General features: G+C 49.8%; 1 long non-coding RNA gene across 1 annotated transcript; it reads left to right on the forward strand.

Moving 5' to 3' along the window:
• Positions 1–11,043: 11,043 nt before the first annotated feature.
• LOC122475761 lies at positions 11,044–17,273 on the forward strand. The gene is made up of 2 exons (XR_006295301.1): positions 11,044–13,211; positions 13,495–17,273. It is a non-coding gene; the product is annotated as an uncharacterized LOC122475761 (long non-coding RNA).
• The last annotated feature ends 7,068 nt before the right edge of the window (positions 17,274–24,341 follow it).

Here is a 24,341-nt window from a genome sequence, read left to right on the forward strand (position 1 = left end):
GACCAGTGCTTGGGGCAGACTGAGCGCTGTATAAACTACTGTCTATTGCATTTTTATCCCACAGACCCGAGCCTGCTGCTGACCATATAGTATGCTCTGGATAGATACCGGATGGTTGAGTCTGAAAAATCAGAATGGGAGAATCAGAATCTCAGTGCTGACAAGCCCCTTAACAACCTGAGCCTTCACCACCCCACCCCACCCCCCACCCCGCCATCCCCTGCCTGAACACTGCCAGGGACAAGGAGCTTTCTACCTGCCATGCGGGTGGCTAGTCCCATCTCAGTTCAGTGAGTCCTCAAATAAAGACCAAACCTGCCTTCCCCTAGCAGAGCCCTCCCAAAGGGTTAACCCTGCTGGGTTTGCAACGGGAGGCAGGGGAGAGCCCCTCTGGTAAAGCATAGGCTTGATTATGAGCTCTGAGAGCTCGTTTTTCAGCAGAATGCTATTCAATTACCCCGTGCACGCTTATCTTTTAAATTTCCAAATGCTGCCTTCCACGGCTCTGTAATCTTATTTGCCACTTGTGCTTGGGGTGGGAGTGGACGGGGGGAAAAGAAGCCACACAGTGTGTGCCCATCCTTGTGTTCTGGTGTACGAGGGGGTGGTCACAGATCCCATGCAGGGCGAGAGAGGTGGCAGGACTGGAATCCTTATTGCCTGCTCTCTCTGGTCACCTCCGTCCCTTTGTCTTTCCAAGCATAGATGTGTTGCCACAGTTGGTTACCTAGATAGAGAGGTTCAGGGACTGGAGCCACTCTTTGCCGCTTGCTGGCTTTACACTGGCATTTACTCAGACCCATCTGCTATTCAGGGAGCGCTACAGGAACTTACAACTATGATCGGAGGACATAAATGTGGTGCTCACTTCCTTCAGTGAGTGTCCTGCCTTGCCACCAGGCCCCCTCGGGGAACTTACGAGTAGCCACCCTTCACCACCTGCCGTCCTCCCAGAGTCTCTGGCTGAGCTGACCAGTGAAGGCAATCTGTAGAAACTGGAGGAGGTGCCTGCGTTTTCAAATGTGCAGACACCAAAGCAGGGTTGCAAGCATCACGAAGGATCGGGGAAGCCTGACACCATCAAAGGAACAAAGTAAAGCCGTAGTAATTGACCCTAAAGAAATGGACATCTACGAGCTGCCTGACAAAGAATTCAAAATAACTGTCTTAAAAAGAAATGAAAAGGCCAGCCACAGACTGGGAGAAAATATTCACGGTTTATACATCCGACACAAGACTCACCTCCGGAATATACGAAGAATGTTTGTAACTCAATAATAAGAAAACAAACAACTCAGTTTTAAAATTGGCAAAAGACGGCGCTCCCAAAAGAAGGTAGAGAAATGTCCAACAAGCACGCTAAAAGGTGGCCAACACCTGTAGTTAAATTAAAACCACAATGAGATACCACTTTGTACTCAATAGCGCAACTCAGATATTAAGAGTAGACGATACCAAGAACTGGCAAGGCTGTGGAGGAACTAGAACTTTCATACGCTGCTGGCGGGAACGCAAAATTGTACAACCACTTTAGAGATGAGTTTCGCAGTTTCTTAAAAAGTTAGACACACACCAGCTCTTCAGTTATCGCGTATTTACCAAAGAGAATTGAAAACACGTGTCCACACAAAGATTCGTAGACAAATGTTCACAGCAATTTTATTTCCAATAGCCCACGACTGGAAACAACCTAACTGTCTATCAACACGTGAATGGATAAACAAATTGTGGTACATCCATACAATAGAATACTACTTAGCAGTGAAGAAAAGAGTGAACTATGGGGGCCTATATTGCTACCCGCATCAATCTCAGAAGTGATAGGCTGAGTAAAAGGAACCAGATACACCAGAAAGGACATTTTATGTATGTCTATGCATATGAAGTTCGAGAACAAGCGACATGACTCTGCGGCGCCGGAAATGGGGTCCAGGATTTCCAGGGGTGGAGATGGGAGCCTGACGAGGAAGGGGAACAAGGGAACTTTCCGCCGTGATGGAAAGGGTCATTGCTTACTGGCAGCAGTGGTTCTGTGACTGGATTTATTTGTCACTGCAAATCAAACTGCACACATCACATGTGCGCGTATCCACGGTACGGTATATTCCTCGATGAATAAACTATTTCTCGATCAGAACAAGCGAGGGGAGGAGGAGGAAAGCCCTGAGCCCACGCTGCCCCCATCCTGCTGTTCCATCATCAAACAGCACGCTGCAGGTCTAACCAAGGACAGGGAGCCTTTACGTCAGAGTTGTTGTAAAGATTCAGAGTGGCCTCAAGCATTTAGAACAGAGCCTGGGGACAGCGCACAGTAAACGGTGGCTGCTGATGTGACAGCTGATGGTGGGCTGAAGCCGTGGCTGCTGATGTGACAGCTGATGGTGGGCTGAAGCCACCGGGAGAGCAGGAGAGCGAGCTCAGCAGGCAGGAGGCCCGGGCTGCGGGAGGGAGCAGAAGAGCCGGCGAAGGCCAACGTCTCTCAGGCGGGATCCTTCCTTGCCTCTTCCAGCTTCTGGGAGCCCCAGGCGTTCGTTGGCTTATGACTGATGGTGTCCCTCCAATCTCTGCCTCCATTCCCCGCACGGCCATCTTCCCTCTGTGCCTCTGTCTGTGCCCATATTTCCCTCTTCATATAAGCACAGCAACCACATCGGATCCCCACCCCCCCAACTCCAGTCTAACCTCATCTCAGCCTGTTTACACTGCACGGAACAGACCCTACTTCCAAATAAGGTCCCATTCACCGGCACCAGCGGTTGGGACTTGAGCATATCTTTGCGGGGGACACAGTCCAACCCGTAACACCGGGGCTCTGCCCTACACACTGAATGTATCTGTGAGGATGGTCGGCGTACACGTGCGTGCAGGCGTGCCTTCACACGTCCGTGTGGAGCTGTACGCGTGCTATGCACACCTGTATGCTCTTTCCGGGTGGCCCCAGGCACTGGGTTCTGTGCAGGAGTCTCAGGTTTATATCAAACATGGGAGTTTCCGGTTTTAATAACGGGCTGGGTTTCTCCCCAGCCCGTTCTGAGATTCCTCACCTGCCTCCGGGCCCCTGCGCTCACCCGCAACACGATGGGTTTTCAACGGCTTCTCACTAATAAAACGGTTATTTCCTGACTGACACATTCCTTCCTCTAATTATACACTTGCGTCCGCCCCTGGCTCATTCAGGAGAAGAGACAAAAGGCCCGGGACCCAGGCTGACTCAGGGCACACACGCTCACACGCACACGCTCACTCACACGCTTTCACAAGGAGCAGTCAGGGTGTGGTTCTCAGAGCGCGTGATGGACCCTGGGGGCCTTCTTGACCGAGATACCTAGCTGCAAAACTCCCCAGAGCACTTCATGGCACCAGAGGCCTCTACCAGAGCTGCATATGTATTTAAAGACCCAAACATAGGGGCGCCTGGGTGGCTCAGTCGGTTAAGCAGCCGACTTGGCTCAGGTCATGATCTCGCGGTCCGTGAGTTCAAGCCCCGCGTCGGGCTCTGTGCTGACAGCTCAGAGCCTGGAGCCTGTTTCCGATTCTGTGTCTCCCTCTCTCTCTGCCCCTCCCCTGTTCATGCTCTGTCTCTCTCTGTCTCAAAAATAAATAAACGTTAAAAAAAAAATTAAAGACCCAAACATGAACATCATCATCTCAAAACCCGGTAAAAATTAGGTAAAGATCCCAATAATAATCCATCCCGAAAATGTTACTGTAAGGCTGAGGCCAGTTTCTCTACCAGCAAGTGGGGGCAGGCGGGGTAAGGGGACAAACAATATCGTTCTCCGGCCTGCCGTCCTGCTGCTGCCTCTGGGGTTCACTGACTGAGTTTGAAGATGGTTCCGGGACCGTTACGGCAGTCACTCGGCATGGCCTAGAAGTCACTGGACAGGGCGTCCAAGCCACAGAGTCTCTCTGCCTCCTTTCAAAGAAATGCAGTTTAAGAAAGGGGGAAAGACTGGGGCGCCTGGGTGGCGCAGTCGGTTAAGCGTCCGACTTCAGCCAGGTCACGATCTCGCGGTCCGTGAGTTCGAGCCCCGCGTCGGTCTCTGGGCTGATGGCTCGGAGCCTGGAGCCTGTTTCCGATTCTGTGTCTCCCTCTCTCTCTGCCCCTCCCCCGTTCATGCTCTCTCTCTGTCCCAAAAATAAATTAAAAAAAAAAAAAAAACGTTGAAAAAAAATTTTTAAAAAAAGAAAGGGGGAAGACAGTTCAAGGCCACGTATCAACCTCCTCATTTTATGGAAAGAAAGACTGAGACCTACAAAGTGATTCAGCGTTGCCGAAGCACAGGGATCCAGTGTCTCCTACCGGATCTTTCCTGCACAGCGTTCTTTCCTCCTCACCTGCCCCACCCACTCCATCTCTCGGGCTTCGGGGGTAAGGGTGGTGGAGAAGGAAGATAGAGGAAAGACTCCCCTCCCCACCCAAGAGGGCCACAGGAGAGTGTCTTATAAGGCTCAGAAGTCCTCCTTCCACCTGCAGATTCCTCCATAGCCCAGTCCTCCCTTCCGGAAAGTCCATGGCACCCACCGCCTGCCCTAGCCGGCTCCGATGAGCTGTTTAACCCAGAGACACTATTGCTTCGGTGCTTTGATCCTGTAGGCACCTGCGGCTTTTTCTTCTATTTTTCACTGCAGGGTGGATGCTGGGTTTTCTTTCCTTGTTACAGGCTGTGGTCGGGCTGTCCACTGCCTCTCCAAGGCCACCGGATGAGGTCCATCAATAGGACAGTAGCAGCAACTGGATTTGGGATGCCTTTTGCAGAAGGGATTTGCACCAATTCAGAATCAGCGTTTTCTATAAGCCTCTTTTTTGGAAGAGGTTAGAGAGGAAGACGATGTGCATGAAAATCACGGACGTACATATAGAGATGATGCTAAGAGGCACGTCTTACCTGCCCGGTTGAGCAGCAAGCTTTGAAGGCAGGTCCTCCTCTTATATGTCTGTGTCCCCCATAGCACCCAAACACACAGTGAGGCATCTGCTGGGGGATCTGGGACAGTCACTTCCCCTCTCTGGGTCTTAATTTGCCCCTCTGTGTGGCGGGGACTTAGATCTCCCGTGAGGTCACCCAGTCTCGACGTTTCTTGAACATCAGTGTCACCACCCAGAGTCTACACCCTGAGCCTTTGCTCTGTCACTGGCAGCTCCCTCCGTAGGAAATCCTTACAGACCCCTCCATCACAGAGTGCCCTGCTAACCACAGTAAACGCCGGTATGTGCAGCCAGGGCGGGGGGAAAGGAAACACCCTCTAATGGAATGCCTGACTTCTGCAACAGTGGCCCAGCCTTTGAGGGTTCCTATCTCCATTCCCCGAGTTGCTCCCCTCCCACCAAAACCGCCCGCAGTGGATCATGTCCATCAGTGGGGACGGAGTCGAGAGCTGGGAGAGCCCATAAAGAGGAAGAGCCCTAAGGAAGCTCTTCCCTGGCAGACAGCCGGAGAAACGCAGGTGGAAGTGAACAGAGGCAGAGGCGAGTGACGATTTTCAGGACAAATCTTTCTATCCCTGATGAGGGAAAACACATTCCAAAGTAACTGCCTGAGACAAGAACAGGGTGGGACGCAAGCTGACGAAGGACAACTCAGAATCAGGAATTAGGGGAGGACTCCGCACACGCGGCTAGTGAGGGTGAATTTCAAGGGAACTGTAAGCAGTGTGGCTCCCTGAGCAGACCGGGGCACGTAATTCTCGTTCCACTCTGGAGCTTCACCCTTCTCAGCTAAACCCTCCCTTGTTGGGGTTGCCCTTGAGACATCGTTGTGCCTCTGGCGACCCCTCTACCCTCACCCCCACCTTGCAGAAAGCTTGCCTCCCTGGAAGTGTGTCTAGTCCATACATACTATGTCTTTGTGGGGTGGGCAGAGCGAGGATGGGGGTGGGGGTGGGGGTCCACCCCCACCCTTTAAAGGTCCAGGAGTGGAATTTGTGGGCTGGGCCCAGCTGGTTCTTTCTTCTAAGTCTCCACTCCCCTGCCATCCCCTCCCTCTACCCTGCGCAGCAGAGTTGTTTTGCCAGCATTGCCTTGCTCAAGGTCAGGGAGCGGGCGGTGGTTCCCAGCACAGCTATCACCTGACATTTACTTTACAGGCTGTTGACTCCCAAACAATACAGTGCATGCCGATTTGCAGGGTACCTTCCGTCTAGTTTTCCAGTAAGCCATTCCCACCAAACAAACACGCAGGGTTCCCCTGGCCCTTGCGCGGACCTGGAAAAACACAGCGCCTGGCGCAGTTCCCAGAGCTAGGTTCGCGGGTCCGCGGCCGGCCAGCGCCGGCCACGCCATGGCGCCCAACTTCCACGAGAGGGCAGCCGCGGGCCGCAGAACGCCCGACCGCGCCCGTCTTCCCCGGCCGACTCGCCTGCGCCTGCGCAGACCGGCGGTCGCTGTGGCCCAGTGCCCGGCCCGCGCTTCCGGCCGCCGGGGCGGAGCGGGCTGCCGAGGGCCTCCAGCCGGAGCAGCGGTTCTGGGTCCCGGGAGGGAACAATAGGCGGATTTCATCCGTCGGGGCCGACCAGCCTTCCTCCGAGGCCCCCCAGACGCGATAAGAGGAGTGAGCTTCGGTCGTGGCCCAGGGGTTAGAATTTCCGCGCCGGTTGACCTCGGGGCTCGCAGGCCTCCCCCGCCGGCCTCCCGCTCTCCCACCAGCCCCAGGGCCCCTCCCGCGGCCCACCCTCTGCCAGTCTGGCTCTGTTTTTTGAGCAAGGTCGCCTTGGCCTCTCATTTCCGGAGGTCGCACCGGCCAGGGGTCCCCGGGAGCGGGCACGGGCCACAGGGAACGTCCAGTTAACAGGCAGCCCCAGTAAAGGGGCTGTGGGCTGCGGGCCCTCACTGCGCATAAAGACCTGCACGGTCAGAGCTGGAAACGACTTAAAGGATCGGCCAGGCAGCAGTGAAGAAACGAGGGAAGTACATGAGTCCAGGTCACGAAGTTTGCCAGGGAGGAATAAATCAGACCTTGTCTGTTCCCTACGCAGGACCCAGTAATAGTTTCCCTACCTCTTGGGAGAAAGTGGGAGCTCCTGAAGATGGTCTCCAGGCCCTCCAGCTCCATCTACCCCTGCTTATTCTCCAATACACCCTACCCCCCCCCCCCTCTTTCTACTTGGTTCTGCCCCATCTTAGATTTTGCATATGCGGCTTCACGACCCCAGCCTCCCGACCCCAGCCTCCCGGGGCCCCAGCCTCTGCTGGCTGACTCCTGCTCAACGTTTAGACTTTGGCTTACACGCCATTTCTCCTGGAAAACTTCCCGTGCTTTCCCTGTGCTCCACACATGGAACCCTACACAGCACATGCTGGGGTAGCCCCCACGCACCACCCTGTTTGTTCACTCCTGTAGTGCTCTTCTCGGCCCAGATTGTGAAAGGCCTACAGTAAGTCCACGTGCCTATTATGTCCCCGGCATCTAGGCCAGTCTTGGGCCCAAGATCGGGACTCCATAACTATGTGATGAATGAATGGGCCAGAGCTAGCTTATCTAAGGCCCCAGCCTCTGGACCTGTGTACTTTTCACTACATTGCCCTTTGGCCCTTTCCCTCTTGTAACTAAAATAACCAGATTTATGGTATAGACGGGCCTATGATATAGGGCACAGGAGGGGAAACCAAGTGTCCAAATGAAAGTCACTTCTTGGCAGAATTATCACGTTCTTTGCTTCGGCGGCGAGGAGAAAAACTTCCAACGGCGTGTTGGAACATGATGTTCTCCCAATCTCTGTATCTCAAATGGTCAGTTCTAACTTACTATTCTGGTTATTCTACTTAGAGAAATGGCGTCGCCAAACAGAGATTTCAAACCACGTTCCTACAGTTTGGCAGAAGTGTTCCAGGGGCCCAATGTGCCCACTTCAATCCGAGCAGCACCAAAAAATGGTCTTTCTTGGCGGGGGGGGAAGCCAAGATTCCTCTTAATGCTTCATGAAAGTTTTGAGTCCACGGCACCAAAGGATTGTGATGTAGAGCAGCTCAAAAGCTGTGAACAATCATTAACAGCTAATCATTTCAAAGGGCTATAGCCTATGTTCTCAGTAAAGTATGTATCACAACTAGCCAATGTGCCAACCTATTGACCCACCGAGCCCCATTCCTTTCCTTTTATATGGAGTCTGTTCCCTGCTACCCAATGGGAAGTCTGATGTTTAATGGATATAGCAGGGAACTGGGAGGTATTTTTTCAGATTTTGTTGGATTTACACAAAGAGTCGCTATGTTACTTCTTTTGTGTCCTTTATTTTTATTTTTTAAGCTTATCTGTTTATTTTGAGAGAGAGGGAGTGGGAGAGGGGCAGGGAGAGAGAGAACCCCAAGTAGGCTCTGGGCTGTGAGCACAGAGCCCAACTTGGGGCTCGAACTCACAAACTGTGAGATCATGACCTGAGCCAAAATCAAGCATCACGGGCACCTAGATGGCTCAGTCGGTGGCATCTGACTTCCACTCAGGTCATGATATCACGGTTCGTGGGTTTGAGCCCCATGGCAGACTGTGCTGACAGCTCAGAAGCATGGAGCCTGCTTCAGATTTGTGTCTCCCTCCCTCTCTGCCCCTCCCCCACTTGCACGCTCTCTCACTCTCTCTCTCTCAAAAATAAATAAACATTAAAAAAAAGAAAGAGCCAGATGCTTAACCAGCTGAGACACCCACACACCCCTCTTTACTTATTTATTTATTTATTTATTTATATTACTGGGGCATTTATTTTTTGTTCTTATATATATACTTTTCTCTGATGGCCAAGAGAAGTAAGAATTAGTGAAATTCAGCTTCCAAAGATTTTGCTATCCATACATGAAAGTTGCTCACCGGATCATTTTCTTTTTCTCTTTTTCGCCTTATTTTATTTACTTTGATTTAATTATTTTAGAGAGGGGGAGAAGGAGAGAAAGAGAATCTTAGGCAGGCTCCAACTCTTGATTTTGACTCAGGTCATGATCCCAGGGTCCTGAGATCGAGCCCTGAGTTGGGCTCTGTGCTGAGTGTGGATCTTGCTTGGGATTCTCTCTCTCTCTTTCTCTCTAAAGAAAAGAAAAAAGTCAGATGCTCACCCGAGTCACCCAAGTGCTCTGCTAAGAAAAAGGGACAGTTGGGTATTTCATATTTCTCTTAAAAAAAAAAACTTTTTTGATTAAAGCTCTAGATTTTTTTTTTTTCTTAAGTGCCCCTTCCACCCCCAGAGATGTCCAGGTCCTAGTCCCTGGAACCTGTGAATGTTACCTTACACGGCAAGAGAAATTTTACAGATGTGATTATGTTAAAGATCTTCAGGAGATTATCCTGGATTATCCACATGGGCCTATTGTAATCAAAAGAAGGTTTTATAAGTGGGAGGTAAGAGTCAGAGTCAGAGCTGTGTCAGTGGAAACAGAGGTTGGAGTGACGCAGTTCGAGAAAGATTTAGCTGAATACTGATGGCTTTGAGGCTGGAGGAAGGGTCCGGAAACCGAGGACTGCAGGTGTCCTCCAAGAGGTAGAAAAAGGCAAGGAAACAGATTCTCCCCTGGAGCTTCCAGAAGGAACACAATCCTGCCGATTCCTTGATTCTAGGCCAGGGAGTCACATTTGGAATTCTGACCTCCAGAAGCGTAAGATAGTAAATTTGTGTTATTTCAAGCTGCCACAGTTGCGGTAATGTGTCAACAGCAACAATAGGAAATTAATGCACGACCCCTCCCGGGAAAAAAGAAAATCCTGCTGTAGACCCACATTCATAGAAGGGGATGAACTGGGGAGAGGAGACAACTGGGCAAGAGCTGTTAAGAAGACAAGGGGCTCCTGCAACGCGGGTAAGAATGTCAGAGGCTACCCACGTGTGTGACGTATACGTAGGTTCTTTCTTATTCCAACACGGGTATGAGCTGGCGCCACGGAGATATACGGCGCAGTACTTGCCTGCGGCTGCATCTTCTATTTTAACTATTTGTGTAGCCCTTTTTATTTCCCCTGCCCGCCTGCGCTTTTCCGTGATGGCATTCCTCATTAGGCCCTGGTCCTTTCCTCTGCCTTGTATGAATAACCCCGCCTTGCATTTATGAGGCATCTCCCATTTCCCCAAGCTTTTCTGCAGCCATTCCCCATTTTGAGCCCTACCACAACTCTCGTGGGGTCGGGCAAGGCCAAGAGTAGTGTTACCAATATATTTCACTGTCTCACGCAAGTTCTCCAACACCCAGGCCCTTCTGTCCCCAGTAGCCCACCCATTTTCTCTGCAAGGTGAACTCTAGGCCAGGGGTGAGAATGTGGAGGCGCTGTGGGCCTGGAGGGATCTTGAGACTGTGAGCTCAGGGCCACCCAGAGTTACTGTGTGCAACTCCTTGGGCTTCTAACCTCTGAACCTGGAAGAAAAATGCTTTTGCCCAGCTTGGGGGCGGGGGGGCGGCGGGGAACTGCACCACTGTGAAACCTTTTTCACTGTTCTTCTCAAGGACGTGGAGTAATTGGATGGGAAGAAAAGAGGTCAAAAGAGGCGGGGGAGGGCAGGTAGGCCAGGCTGACCGTCAGGGGTCCCCAGTCTGAGCCCCCTCCTCATCCCCAACTGTCCTACAGAGGCTCTACTGTGAAGGCAGGCAGGAGGGATGGGCATGCTTCTGGTCCGGGTTTCAGGGCCTGGCGGAAGGGAGCGTCAGAAGAGAGCAGTACCCGTAATTCTTTGGATGCCATCCACAACCTCCCAGAGACAGCGGTGTCTCTGGTTAGAGACGGTTTCGGGCCATAGGTCCCCATATATCAGGGGTCTAAGCTTGCCCTGGAGCTTGCAAGTCACTTTGCCTGGATCGCACTTCCTCTGCAGAATGTGGGTAACACCTATCCTGCAAATCGCTGGGAGGATAAAAATAATACATGGAAAATAGGAAGCACTCAAATGACAGCTCTATTATTTACAGCCAAACAAACCGAGAAAGTGGATTTCTCAAAGTTGGGCAGCTGATAAACGGAATCAAGACCCCATCTTCAACCCAAGTCTTCATCCAAAGGCCCTCCACTTCCCACAACCATCTGTGGCCCGGCGTGGGACAACCACCCTCCCCCCCCCCCCCCCCAAGACAAATCTTCCCAGCTCGGCTCACACAGAGAGAGCAGCAGGGGCTGCTTCTGCGCGCGGCCCCCACCCAGAACCCGCTGGAAGCTGAGCGCCGCACAGCTGCACACAACTGGCAACCCTCCCGGCTGGATCCCCGAAGGGCGGCGCCGCGACCCGAAACCTCTGCGCGGGGAGACGTCAGGGCGGCCGCGTGCGTCTCCTCCCTCCGGCCGCTGTCCCGACCGCCGCCCCGGAGCACAGGGGCACTGAGCCCGCGATCAGGGCGGACCCCAGAGCGGCGCCAGGCACAGCCTGGCTGGCGAAGCTCCCCGCGCGCCTCCGCGCCCGGGTGCGAGCGCTTCGGGCCGGGGCAGCCTGGGGCAGCGGGGAGTAACCGGGAGCGCACGGAGCCAGGGCGCACGCACATCTGCAAACCCTTCCGCAAAGCTCTCCCTCTGCAGGCGTGTCGGGTCCGCGCGAAGGCCGGGCGGGAGGAACCCGGGGCGGCCGGGGGAGGCCTCGCGAAGTCGGCCCGGGGCGGCCGGGAGGCGACGGGAGAGGGGCCTGGCCCGCCGCCTGCAGGGTTCAGACGGGGCCAAGGAAGCCAAAAGCCGGCCGGCTCGCGCCAGCGCCGGGAGCCAAGGCTGACGCGAGGTGCTGAATAATGTTTGGCCGGCGGGCGCAGCCCCCGGGCTCGGCGGGGACGCGCTCAAGGGGCGGGCGGCCTCCCTCGGCGCCTCTGCCCCGAGCCCGCGCAGCCCGCTCCGCTGCGGGAGCACTCCCGTCCCGGGCCCCGCCACCGCCGCGTCGGCCCCGAGGGCGGGCAGCAGGCGATTCCAACCCCACCGGGCCCCTCGGGACTCCCTGCTCTGGCGCGTGCCTGGGATCCCTGAGCAGATCGTGGGAGGACAGGAAATGCGGTCCCACTCCCCACGAAAGCAGTCCACCCGCCCCGCGCATGTTCCCAGGCGGGACAGCCCTGGGGCCCAGCGCTGAGATGGCTTGCGTGCAGAACTTCCTGAAAGTGAGCACCTGCTTTGGGAAGATGACAAGAACGGGGAACCTTGAAACTCAGCTGTGCTGAGCCCCTGAAACTTACCTGTCGTGAGCCACAAAGGGGCCTTACACAGCCCTGTTATCCCCTTACTGTCATTAACAAGACTGTAAACATAAACAGGTTTCTATTTTACCTGGGCGCTTTCAACCCATCTTTCCTCTTTATCCTTACAGCAACCCTGTGACGCAGACAGAGCTGGTACCTATTCACTTTACAGGTGAGAAGTCATAGGAGTGAGAAAGACCTGAGTTTCTGTGCCCATTCGCCTAGCCAAGCTCTGTCAACCAAAGGCTGACCCCCTTCTCCCTCTCTCTCTGCCTCTCTCTCCTTCCCTCAGCGGGAAGCCACGTTTCCACCCCCTGCAACATTCTTGAAGACGGTGGCCTCTATTTCTCTGAGAATTAGGCCTTCTAGTCTTCTGCTGCCTGGAGAGGTGGTGTTAGCAAGTGATGAGGAAGCAGGTTCTCCTTACAGCAGGACACATTCTGTGAGTGGCCTTCTTAGATGCTTTCCTTCCAGCTGCAGGGAGGATCAGCACTCCTTGCCCTGGGCAAGTAGTTCTCAAAGTCTAGTCCTCAGACTGGCAGTGGGAGCGCCACCCAGGAACTTGTAAGAAGTCCATTCGCAACCTCTGCTCCACCCCAGACCTCCTGAATCAGACACTCTGGAGGCGGAGCCCAGCAATTTTGTTTTAAGGAACCATCCAGTGGATTCTGTGATACATGCTGAAGTTCTGGGAACCACTGTTCTAGAAAAACCTCTGCAGAAGCAGACTCTGAATCCAAGAGCCTGACTGCCGCACTGCTGAGGAGGTCCGAGAAGGCAAGAAATGAACTGGTCCGGCGATCAGCAGCAGTGTGATGGGTCCATTCCTCAGATTCTCTGTTAACTCTGTGTGTGTGTGTGTGTGTGTGTGTGTGTAAACCTTTGGGGCCACATAAGAGATTGGAAAGAAATGGGGTCTTTCAGGGCGCCACACGATACTGCGTTCACACACCCACTCGACTCACACACCGAGTGGTCCTGCTGTGGACCAGTCCCTCAACTTGCTAAGGATGATCTGGATGTTCACTGATTCTTTGAGTTGGAAGAAACAGGTGCAACCAGGTCACGTCACGCAGTGGAACAGCATTGCTAGGTACGAGGAAACACGTGAAGCAGACACTGCTGTTTCGTTCTCCCTGGCTGACAGAAAGCTGACCCTGACTCAGTTGAAGGGTAGAGCCAGGCTGTGCTTCCGGGAAGGGTGGGGGGGGGGGGAAGGGGGGCAGGCTGCACTCCTCCCAGCTGTCCCCAGTGCTTAATGTAGGGATGGGTACAACCAGTGACGGAGCAGGGAAGCTTGCTGGGGAGCGGTTGGAAAATTTTCCTCCCTGTCTGACAGGGTCACAAGAAACATGCATTTCCTTTTTTATCTCTAGATGCCACTGCCCAGAATCACTACGGTCTTTCTGAAAAGACAGTGACACATTGGACTAGAGGCGCAGGCAGCATATTGAGGGTGGCAGAGAAGAGAGTTAGGAAACACTTGGTATCTTCAGGATGTTGTTCAGCCACCAGGTTCATGGATTTGGAGAGGTGGGGGAGGGGCGCGCCTTGGGATTTTCCTGTTAAATGAGATGGATTATCTTTCTTATCTAGACCGCTTCAAGTGCGGTTTTCTTTTGCAGCCCAAACCTTCCGAATACAACGCGTGAGACCAGAATCTCCCTGCGATACACAAGCAGAAATGCAAGTCCCGTGCGGCATCAGAGGGGTTATCAGGAGGACGTTCAGAGGCTCTGACAACGCTAGGCCTTAGATCGGCTGGCGTCCCGCATCTGTCTGTCTCAAGAGTTTCCGGCTCTGTTGCTCTCCCTGTCGGTCCCTTTTTGTGTCTGTCGTTTCCACTTTCTGCCCACTGGCCCTTACTCTCTCCGGTTTCCAGGTCAGATTTTCAACAATGAGAACCGGACTCGCCTTGTTGAGCAGCACAGCTTCTGATGGGGAAGGACTTCTCATGTGGGGCCTCCTCCTGGGTCGCTGGTCAGTCTGTGCATTGGCTGTCGTTGAATCAGGGTCCTGCTCCTGGGAAGGAGAGTGGATACGGAACGTGGCCAGCCCCACTCAGCCCGAGGCAGAGGCCGTGGGCTGGGAAGCCTCCCTGACAAGTAAACAAGGCCCTTGGCAGGTACTGAGACTGACTTGCCACCACAGCCTTCTCGGGGAACAATGAAATGGCAGCGCTGAGCCAACCAGGGTCAGAGCAAAGGAATCCACTCCAACCACAACCCCCCTCCGCTGTTGATCTGTCATACACCCGACAGTCCGGGGGGGTCTGGCCAAAACGTGTGCCCGGGTGCCTCGATCTGCCTCCAGACGCACAGTCGAACCGCTCAGAGACTATCCCCACCCCGGGTGGGTCCCCGCAGGAAGGAGGCGCCCTTGCTGCCTGCCCTGAACGCACACACCACACATGATTTTTCCATATGGCACTTTATGGCAACCGTCTGCTGGGTTGCTTTGTTGTGTGCCGCATCAGGAAAGCCTTCGCGGGGCCGCCTTGTGCTGGGATGTGCCCGCAGCCGCCGCGCTGACGGAACGGAGAGTCGAAGGGACAGCAAACGACCGCAGCAGAATGTTTCCTGAAGCCACGCTTTAAAAAAGCATAGGGGATACCGGCAACAAGGAGCCCAAGTGTGAGAGCACGACCTCGCTTCCGCTGTGTTTGTGGCATCCTGATCGGACGTGTGTTATTCTTTCCTTGAGAGCAAGCAATCACAGGAACGGAAGAGGCGCAAACTGAGGTGTTTCTGTCACTTGTTAGTTGTCTATCCTCAGGCGAGTTGTTTGAACTTTCTGAGCTTCAATGTCTTCATTGGTAAAATGCGCCTAATATTCCTTCCCTCGCGGGCTTGCCGTATTCCTTCTACGCAGTGAGGCACCTGAGAAGATGTTGAACACCTAACGTCCTAATATGTTAAAGCTGCAATTCCGAAAGACCCCTTCCCGGGGGGCAGGTGGGCTATCGGATGACTTTGAGAGAACCATAGTCTGAATCTCTAGACCGTGGTATTGACTGAGTCCTGCGATGTCAGAAACGAGCCGTGGCTGGAAAGTGCCAAGTGGATCGTGGGATCTTGGGAAGAAGACAGCTTCGCTCCTGTTCATCCGACCAGGAAATGGAGAGGAAGCCAAAGTAGCTTCCAGAGCTGAGCCCAGGGGTCACTCATCATTTTACGCTACATGGGAAGTGGGACAGGACCCGGGCCTGACACCAGCTAGGCCTCCGAGGAAAGAATCAGAAGCCACGGTTACCAGTCAGGGAATGATGCCAGGGCAAACCACTCAGGGCATTAGGGGATGGGTCAGGAATAAGAATGGGATTTTTCGGGATTTGGGAGCCAAAGGATCTTCAGGGGAGTGATAAAGATGTTTAGGAATTCTCGGGCCTAGCATCGAGAAAGGTCAACTAGACGTCTGAGAGCACTCAGAAGTCTGGGATGGCTGCCTGAGGCCACACTCGAAGAGGAAATCAGCAGTGAGTGTTGGAGAGATTTTAGGGATCCCTGAAGGCCACACGATAGGAGTACCAGACACTGGTGTTATTTAAGATGGTGGGGAGGAACAGGGCCAGTTTTTTCCAGAAGACAAGAGTCTAAGGTGTTTCACTCCACCCCGCCCCCACCCCACCCCTGCACATCCTGCAAAATCCTCAGAACCATGAAGAGCCTGGGTCTGACTCCCATCCGTAGGTTACATTAAAATGCCCAGTCGGCCTTAAAATAGGAAGAGTCATCCAGGTGGGTAGGACCTCATCCTAAGAGCCCCTTGGAGGCAGAGAATTTCCTCTAGCTGGTCGCAGAAGGGGAAGTCAGGGATCTCAAGCAGAAGGACTCAAGTCACTACTGATGGCTTGAAGAGGGAAGGGGCCACTTGTCAAGAAATTTGGTGGCTTCTAAGAAAAGCAGCTTTGCTGACTCCCAGAAACAAGAGAGGGATCTCAGTCCTACGCCCACAAGGAGCTGAATTCTCCAACAGCAAGAATGAGAGTGGAAATGGATTCCTTCCCAGGGCCCCCAGATGAAGGCCCAGGCTGGTCAACACCTTCACCTTAGCCTTGGGATACTCTGAGCGGGGGACGCGGCCAGATCCAGACCCAGATCCAGAGAGAATAAGTGGGTGTTGTTTTCAGCTGTTAAGTTTGTAACGATTTTGTGTGCAACCGTTGGACACAAATACAGGTCAATGAAGAAAACGTAGCTCAAACTTGAAGACTTAGAAATGTGTCCATCTTTGCCTTGTTTCTACTCTGGTTCTTTCCACCTGTTGTTTACCACTATCTTCTTCATACTTTTCTTTCTTTTTTTTTTTTTAATTCACTATCTGATTACTAGGAACCAATAAGAATTTAAATATACCTAAGTGTTGATAAAATATAAGAAAAATATGCAAAAAATGTAGGGTCCATACTGTTTCTGCCATTTAGTTTGTGTGGCCTTGGAAAATTTTTTTAGCCTCCTTGTGTCTCAGTTTCTCATCACAAACAGGGTTTATAAAGCTTACTTACCGCATTTAAGTCAGACTCAACTCACACGGTGTATCCCAATGTGGTTTATGAAGTATAAGGCTTTATACAAATGTAAGCAACTGCTTCTGTAAAGCCAGAGCAACCAGCAGGATGCCTGGGGCAGCCGGGTGAGCCAGCGACAGTGAAAATCCCAGCTAGAATTTCTAGACACCTAGTAGGAGAACATTAATGAGAAGAGCCCCTTGAAGAAAGTACGGAGGACCATTTGCAAGGACTATTTTTCCTCTTGGCTGTGCTTTCATTCTTCAAGTAAAAAGAACGCACTCGGAAGCATGCTAGACTAATTCTCGGTATCACTAATAACAGAGTTTAAAATCCTAGATGAAAAAAAAAGTAATATGATTCCCAGAACGGCCGACCAAGTTGTTTAGAGAGCAAAAGAGAAAAAGGAAGCCGCCCTGTAATACGTTATGTAATGAGGACATTACACAGAACAAATGAATGAAATCAAACACCTATAAAGCAGAGGAGAAGCAGAAGGAGATTTCTTGGGGGAAATGTTATCGTTGGTCAAAGATAACACACGCCTGTGCTTCACAATAGGGTGTGAAACGTCTTGCACGGTAAAGAGATGGTTGGAAAGCAAGGCTACAGGCACGGTGTGGCAGCATATGGAAATTCAATCTATAACAAAGAAAATCAGACAAGCGATGGGTGATAAGCACGCCCATGAAGGACAAAAAGACAGATGTAAAAATCTGATGAGTTCTCCCACTACTAACAGCATCCAAATTAGCAGAATGTTTATTATAAATCAGACTACAATAGCTACCCAGAGGAATACTTTGGAGAAGGTTCAGAAGAGGAAGAACCAGCACCAGTGCTATATTTAGTCAACAATCACAACAAAGTGTTTTGTTTCCTGCCTGTTCCATTGTTGATGGACAATGAAGCTGCATTTGAAAAACATGAACCCAGGTAATACGAAAGCACACACATACGTACGCACGCCAGGTAAATCTGTAAATACATTTACAGGCATAATTAAAAGCTTTCACTAACACACAACATTTTGCAGTCATCCTAGAGAATGGACAAAACTGAGAACCAATTCCAGGAAGTAACCCCATGCCACAGAGAAGCCCCGTGTTTAGGATCTTAAGTGTACTTGAGACTAGAAACAGGCTTGAGTTCAAAGCTTAGCTCCACATTTATCCTTTGGGAGATACTGAGCATTTAAACCAGCCTCTCTGAGCATCAGTTTCTCTGTCTGTAAAATTGAGATAATAGGGGTTTGGAGAGGACTCAGTGGAATATTACACATAAATGGCTGACATCTGGTCAACGATCAAAAATGGTGACTAATTTTTAAATCAGTAATACCCCTCCAGCTGTAAAGGAGCTCATTAAATAGACTGAGGATCCTTTCCACTTTTAAAGTCTTACAGTTCTACCCTTGTACATTTTGATGGGAATATAAAATGGTGCAGTCGCCGTGGAAAATAGTTTGGAGGTTCCTCACCAAGCTAAACATAGACTCAGCCTACAATCGAGCAATTCCAGTCCCAGGTGCATACTCAAAATAATCCAAAGTGGGGATTTAAATGGTTACTTAGAGCATTTTTCATTAGAACATTTTCTTACAGTAGCCAAAAGGTGGAAACAACCCAGGGTCCATCAACAGATAAGGGATAAACAAAATGTGGTACATAATACAATGGAATATTATTCAGCCATAAAGAGTAATGAAGTTTTGTTACCTGTTACAACATGGATGAACCTTGAAGACTTTATGGTAGATGAAATAAGCCAAAGGAAAAAGAACAAATATTGTATGATTCCATTTATATGAAATACATAGAAACACATAGGAAATTTCATAGAAACAGAAAGTAGAGATTACCATGGGCTGGGGGAAGAAACAAAGGTGAATTATTACTTAATGGGTACTGAGTATCTATTTGGAATGATGGAAATGTTTTTGGAAACAGATTGTGGGGATGGTTGCACACCAGTATGAACATGAATGATGCTACTGAATCGTATACTTAGAAACGGTTAAAATGGCATTTTTTATATATAATAAATTATATATAATTTTCCCACAAAAAAAGCGTGGTTCTATCTTTCAGACTCTTCTCCTGTGATACGCCAACATCCCAGTTAGAACGATGAATGCCACCTGCCTTTTCCTATTCCCTACAGTCACAAGTGTGGGCTCTCGAGACAGTTCGCCTGGGTTCGAATCCTCCCTCTGTTACTTACTACCTGTGCCATCTGGGGCAAGCCGCTCAAATTGTTGGAGCTTCAGCTTCCTTCTATGTAAAATGGAGATAAAAATAATCCCTACCCTGTAGGCTTGTTTGGAGGAAACTGTGAGATGCTTACAGCGGGGCTGGGATGAAGAAAGGGCTTCTGAAATATAGGTTCTTACGATTCCTTGACAAGGGCCACTACAGTGGTAGCGGAAGGTGGGGAGCGTCAGAGTGGGAGTCTAACAGTGCTGGGGCCAAAGTTCCGATTCTGATTTCCTAAGATGCTCCTCCCTGAGGTGGGAACCCTTGGCACTTGTCCCCAGATGATCAGAAGACAACAAAGTACTCCTTGAAGCACTACCCAAGCCCACTCCATCCTTCCTACTGTGGGCAGAGAGATCATTCTAATCTTTCAGTAGATAGCATCTCACGGCTCTTGAATTCAGTCCCAGCTCCTGAATACCCCTTTCTGCCCTAACCATGTAGACCTGCTTACTGCCCTGCCTGGAAAGCTCTTACCTTGCCACTTGCCCCAGCTCTCTGCTCCCCATCATTTCGGTTAACAGGTGGACATCACCTCTTCCAGGCAGGCTTCTCTGGCTCACCAGGGCTGAGTAAGATGCTTCTCCTATGAGCTCTGCCCACTACCCTTACCATTGCGTACTCACTCTGACGTTATTGCCTGTTTTCTTATCGTCTCTTATTAAGCTCCTTATGCTATCAACCTTTTTATCCATAGCACCTAGCATAGTCCCTGCAGTGCCTGGATCATAGAAACACATGCTGGTTGAATGGATGAATAAATTTGAGCAGAGGGAAGAATGGCCTGGCATTGGTTCTATAAATTGCGTCAGGTTGTGAGACGGCGATATCAACTTCTATAAGTCTTTGGCCTCTTTCAGACCTTTATCAGACCATTATGGACCCTTGACGTTATGTCAATATTAACGGAAAATGGTAAGTGACAGCACAGATCCTAAACAAGGGAGGTGGGCAACTGTTCGTTTTTTAGAAACTTACTGGCCCTTACTGTCTGTGTGCAAATAGATTCCTACCTGTGGTTTCAGTCCCTCCACCATCCAAACCTACCTGGTTCTTAACTTTCCTACTTGTACCGGTGGTGACACCATCACCTGAGCTAACCAAACTTAAAATCCTTTCATCTTTGACTCTCCCTTAGCCCCTGAGATCTCCACAGTCCCTCAGGCACTCATTTGACCTCCTATCTACACCTGCTTTCCCATTCCTACGATTGCTCTTAAAAAGTGCTTTGTATAAGAACAAAGCTCTGTTAGGGGCGCCTGGGTGGCGCAGTCGGTTAAGCATCTGACTTCAGCCAGGTCACGATCTCGCGGTCCGTGAGTTCGAGCCCCGCGTCGGGCTCTGGGCTGATGGCTCAGAGCCTGGAGCCTGTTTCCGATTCTGTGTCTCCCTCTCTCTCTGACCCTCCCCCGTTCATGCTCTGTCTCTCTCTGTCCCAAAAAGAAATAAACGTTGAAAAAAAAAATTTTTTTTAATTAAAAAAAAATTTAAAAAAAAAAGAACAAAGCTCTGTTAGAGAGTGTTTTCCTCCACTTTGGGAAATCATCAAGGACACCCGGGCCACTCAACGTCATTTAATACGGAACACAGACTTCAGGCTAGTGTCTCACTCTCCAGCACCTTTGGGAAAACAGCGCTGTTAGACTAGCTAGATTCTCAAGGCAGAAACAGCACCAATTTTAAATGGCACCAAATGGGGCAATGACCTAGAACTGCTCCTTTTTTTTAATCTTCATAATACTAGGAAAATTAGGGGCATGTCCCTCTGCCTTAGGAAACAGGAAGGCTAGCCTTTCTCCTTTGAACCAGTGGCATTGTTTTATTGTCTTTGCCTAGGAAAGGTCTGAAGCCACCATTGAATTTGTACTTTAGCTATTGCCAGAAGGAACATTAATTAATATAAATTACAGCATAATTAAATCACAGAAATAAGTAAGCATTCATCAAAATTTTAAAAAGAACAATTTTATACAATCTTCTCCCACTGGTTAAATTGAATCATTCTGCTATTGAAGCTGCTTTTCCACACTATTACTTATTTGTGGCGCCTAGTAGACGCCTTCCTCAGCAAAAAGTACAGAATAATAGAGGAGTTCGCTTTGAGAAGGTATAGACAGGTGGTCACCGCCTAAAGCAGGTGGTCAAATGAAAGTCTTGTTTTCCCAAGCAGTACGGACTAGAATTCCTAAGTCTGTCCTATCACTGTCGCCCTCTGTCGAGAACAGGGTCTCCTCACTCAGGGATGCTTTTATATGTGACCTTTGATCTCTCTGGGCTTTCAACTTCCTCTTGGAAGAATGTAGATGATAATGGTATCTCCTTCATAGAGCTATTTAGAACGGTGCCCAGCACATCACTCAAGCATTATTCCAAGCTGTTCCCCTGCCCCATCCCATGTTGTTCCTGCAACTCTGCCGTGGGTAGCCTGCCTGAAGAGGATTGCCAAGTCCAGATCTTAATATTACAGCATAGAAGGACAGGTTTCTTTCTTTCCCATCTTGTATCGAAATTGGATAGCTCTCATTCAGTCCAGAAAAATCTGTATCGTTTAGAGGTTTGGGTCATTATTTATAGGTGTTTAGCATGTGCCCGGCGATTGCTTAGGCATCTGGGATTGGAGAGGGTCAAAGCATATAAACCACCCATCAGAGATTCCCCAGGTTCTACACCTGTGATCTCCTTAGGCCTTGAAGGAAATACAGGATCACATTTTTTAGCCTGTGGAGATGCTTTAACAAGTAGGAGGTTAGTATGTAAGGGTAGAGGCTCTCAAGATGACAGTCAACTAGCTGACTCTCCTGTGTTGCATAAAAACCTGGGAGGCTCAGTCGGTTAAGCGTCCCACTCGATCTCGGCTCGAGTCATGATCTCACGGTTCATGGGTTCGAGCACCACATCAGGCTTCTCCCTGATAGCACAGAGCCTGCTTGGGATTCTCTGTCTGTCTGTCTGTCTCTCTCTCTCTCTCTCTCACTTTCTGTCCCTCCACTACACTCTCTCTCTCTCAAAATAAATAAATTAAAAAAAAAAAACATAGGTATTTTCCACAGTGCTGCCTATCTCCCTTTATTTAAAGGTTCATACATTAATTCCTTCTCGAGTTGTCTGCAGCTGAATTTTATTCTTCTTACTGTCAGAAAATGAAAACTATGAAATCTAATGTGTTCGGCTTTTGTTCTCACTGTCAGAAAGCTGATAGCCAGCTCATTGCCCATATGTGCCAATCCGTTCCCTTTAAGTGTCTAATTGTTTACTCTCCTTGCATCCTTCGACTGTACTTTCTGTTAGTTACCTTATCTTGAGCTTCTGAACAAAGGGCAGTACAATTTTCAACCTTAAATGAAAAAAAGTAGATAGTTCATTTGATTCAACAATAGCAATAATAGCAAAAATAGTAGGTAAATATGAACACGTGTGAGTAAATCACTGGATAGTATTTAAGATTTCTGTTCAGAAAGGGTTAAATAGAGGCAGTAAGTAAAAAATACTAGAGATTTTTAAATTTTTTTTTTCAACGTTTATTTATTTATTTTTGGGGGGACAGAGAGAGACAGAGCATGAACGGGGGAGGGGCAGAGAGAGAGAGACACAGAATCAGAAACAGGCTCCAGGCTCTGAGCCATCAGCCCAGAGCCTGACGCGGGGCTCGAACTCACGGACCGCGAGATCGTGACCTGGCTGAAGTCGGACGCTTAACCGACTGCGCCACCCAGGCGCCCCTAGAGATTTTTAATTTTTTTTTTAATGTTAATGTTTTATTTATTTTTAAGACAGAGAGAGACAGAGCATGAGTGGGGATGGGGCAGAGAGAGCGGGAGACACAGAATCTAAAGCAGGTTCCAGGTTCTGAGCTGTCAGCACAGAGCCTGATGCAGGGCTCGAACTCACGAACTGTGAGATCATAACCTGAGCCGAAGTCGGACACTCAACAGACTGAGCCACCAGGGTGCTCCAATACTGGAGATGTTTAATATAGACACATATTATATATTTATATATAATATATAGATAGAAACATATACCTATATTTTTAGGTATAAAATATTTCAAATATTTTTATTAATCTCTGAGTGACAGAAAGAGACAGAGCACGAGTGGCAGAAGGGCAGAGAGAGAGGAAAACACAGAATCTGAAGCAGGCTCCAGGCTCTGAGCTGTCAGCACAGAGCCCAACGTAGGGCTCAAACCCACAAACCAAGAGATCATGACCCGAGCTGAAGTCAGATGCTTAACCAACTGAGCCACCCAGGTGCCCCTATCATACTTATTTTTATAGAGACATACATATGCAAAGATATCAGATTCTTTGCATTCTTTGCATAACTCAGACTGTCTAGGTTTGAATCCTAGCTTCATCCTCTACCAGCTGTATGTTCTCGGATGAGTTATTTATCATCTCATTGCCTCAGGTTCATCATCTCACAATTATAGGTAAAAATATTCCCAACAAATGTTTCTTTGAGGATTAATGAGATAGTTAGGATATGGCGAGCTTTCAATAAATACTAGCTTTTACTCTTAACAACTCTCTTTTACTCATTTATGCTACGTGTTCCTGACAACATATCCTGACAGTGTTTCTAAGTCCTGTATCCAGAATTTGAACAATAGGCTTCCATGTTTTAAGATGGGATGGGCTCTCTTCCCCAAATGCTAAAGACCAAAGAGTCCTTAATTGTTCTTCCTGTAAATAATGCCTTACTCAGACTCCAGTCATCTGGAACGTATGAAGATCTTTCATGGGCACAGCTGGCCAGACAGAAGCAGCTATGGTTGTGGACGAGGAGTTCAAGGCTAACCCATAGCAGCTCCCTTCCTTCTGCAGGTTGCTCAGGATACACAGGGATCAGAGTAGAGAGGGAAGAAGATCGATCTCTCTCTCTCTCTCTCTCTCTCTCTTTTTTTTTCATTTCCAAAACAATAGCTGCATGAACTTGCTGTGCATGAAAGTGAGCTCTAAGCTCCCCTTTGGGTAAGGTCCCCCACTCAGTGGCCAGCCTTTCCCGTATTTGTGGTCAGAGAAGAGGGGGTCTAGCAAGCCCCCAGCTCGAGATGATGAGCTCCTGTGATGAACAAGCCCCACTCCCTGCCAGTCAGGGATGGGGGCACAGGCTGGGGAGGGGGATGCTGACGAGGACGTCTGCTACCTTCCAAGCCCAGCCTCAACTCCCGAACATCAGTCACCTTTGGCCCTCCCCCCGACCCACCCCAACAGCAAAAGGACAACAGCACCAATTTCTTTTGGCTCAAAATAACCAGCAATGAGATGACACAGGGAAAAAAAAACCCAAACAGGTGCGTTGCTTGTTATGTTTTATTATGTTAAATGGTTTACATGGGATAGCCTATTTAATCCAATATGTAATAAAAATGTGGAACTTGCGAAAGCTAGATTTCTGAAAGTTGAACTTTTTAAAAATCTTTATTTATATCGTTCTTTCATTACATCCTTGTTTAGAGG

This window comes from Prionailurus bengalensis, chromosome E4 (genome assembly GCF_016509475.1).
Source record: "Prionailurus bengalensis isolate Pbe53 chromosome E4, Fcat_Pben_1.1_paternal_pri, whole genome shotgun sequence".
In the NCBI taxonomy this organism is placed as follows: Eukaryota; Metazoa; Chordata; class Mammalia; order Carnivora; family Felidae; genus Prionailurus; species Prionailurus bengalensis.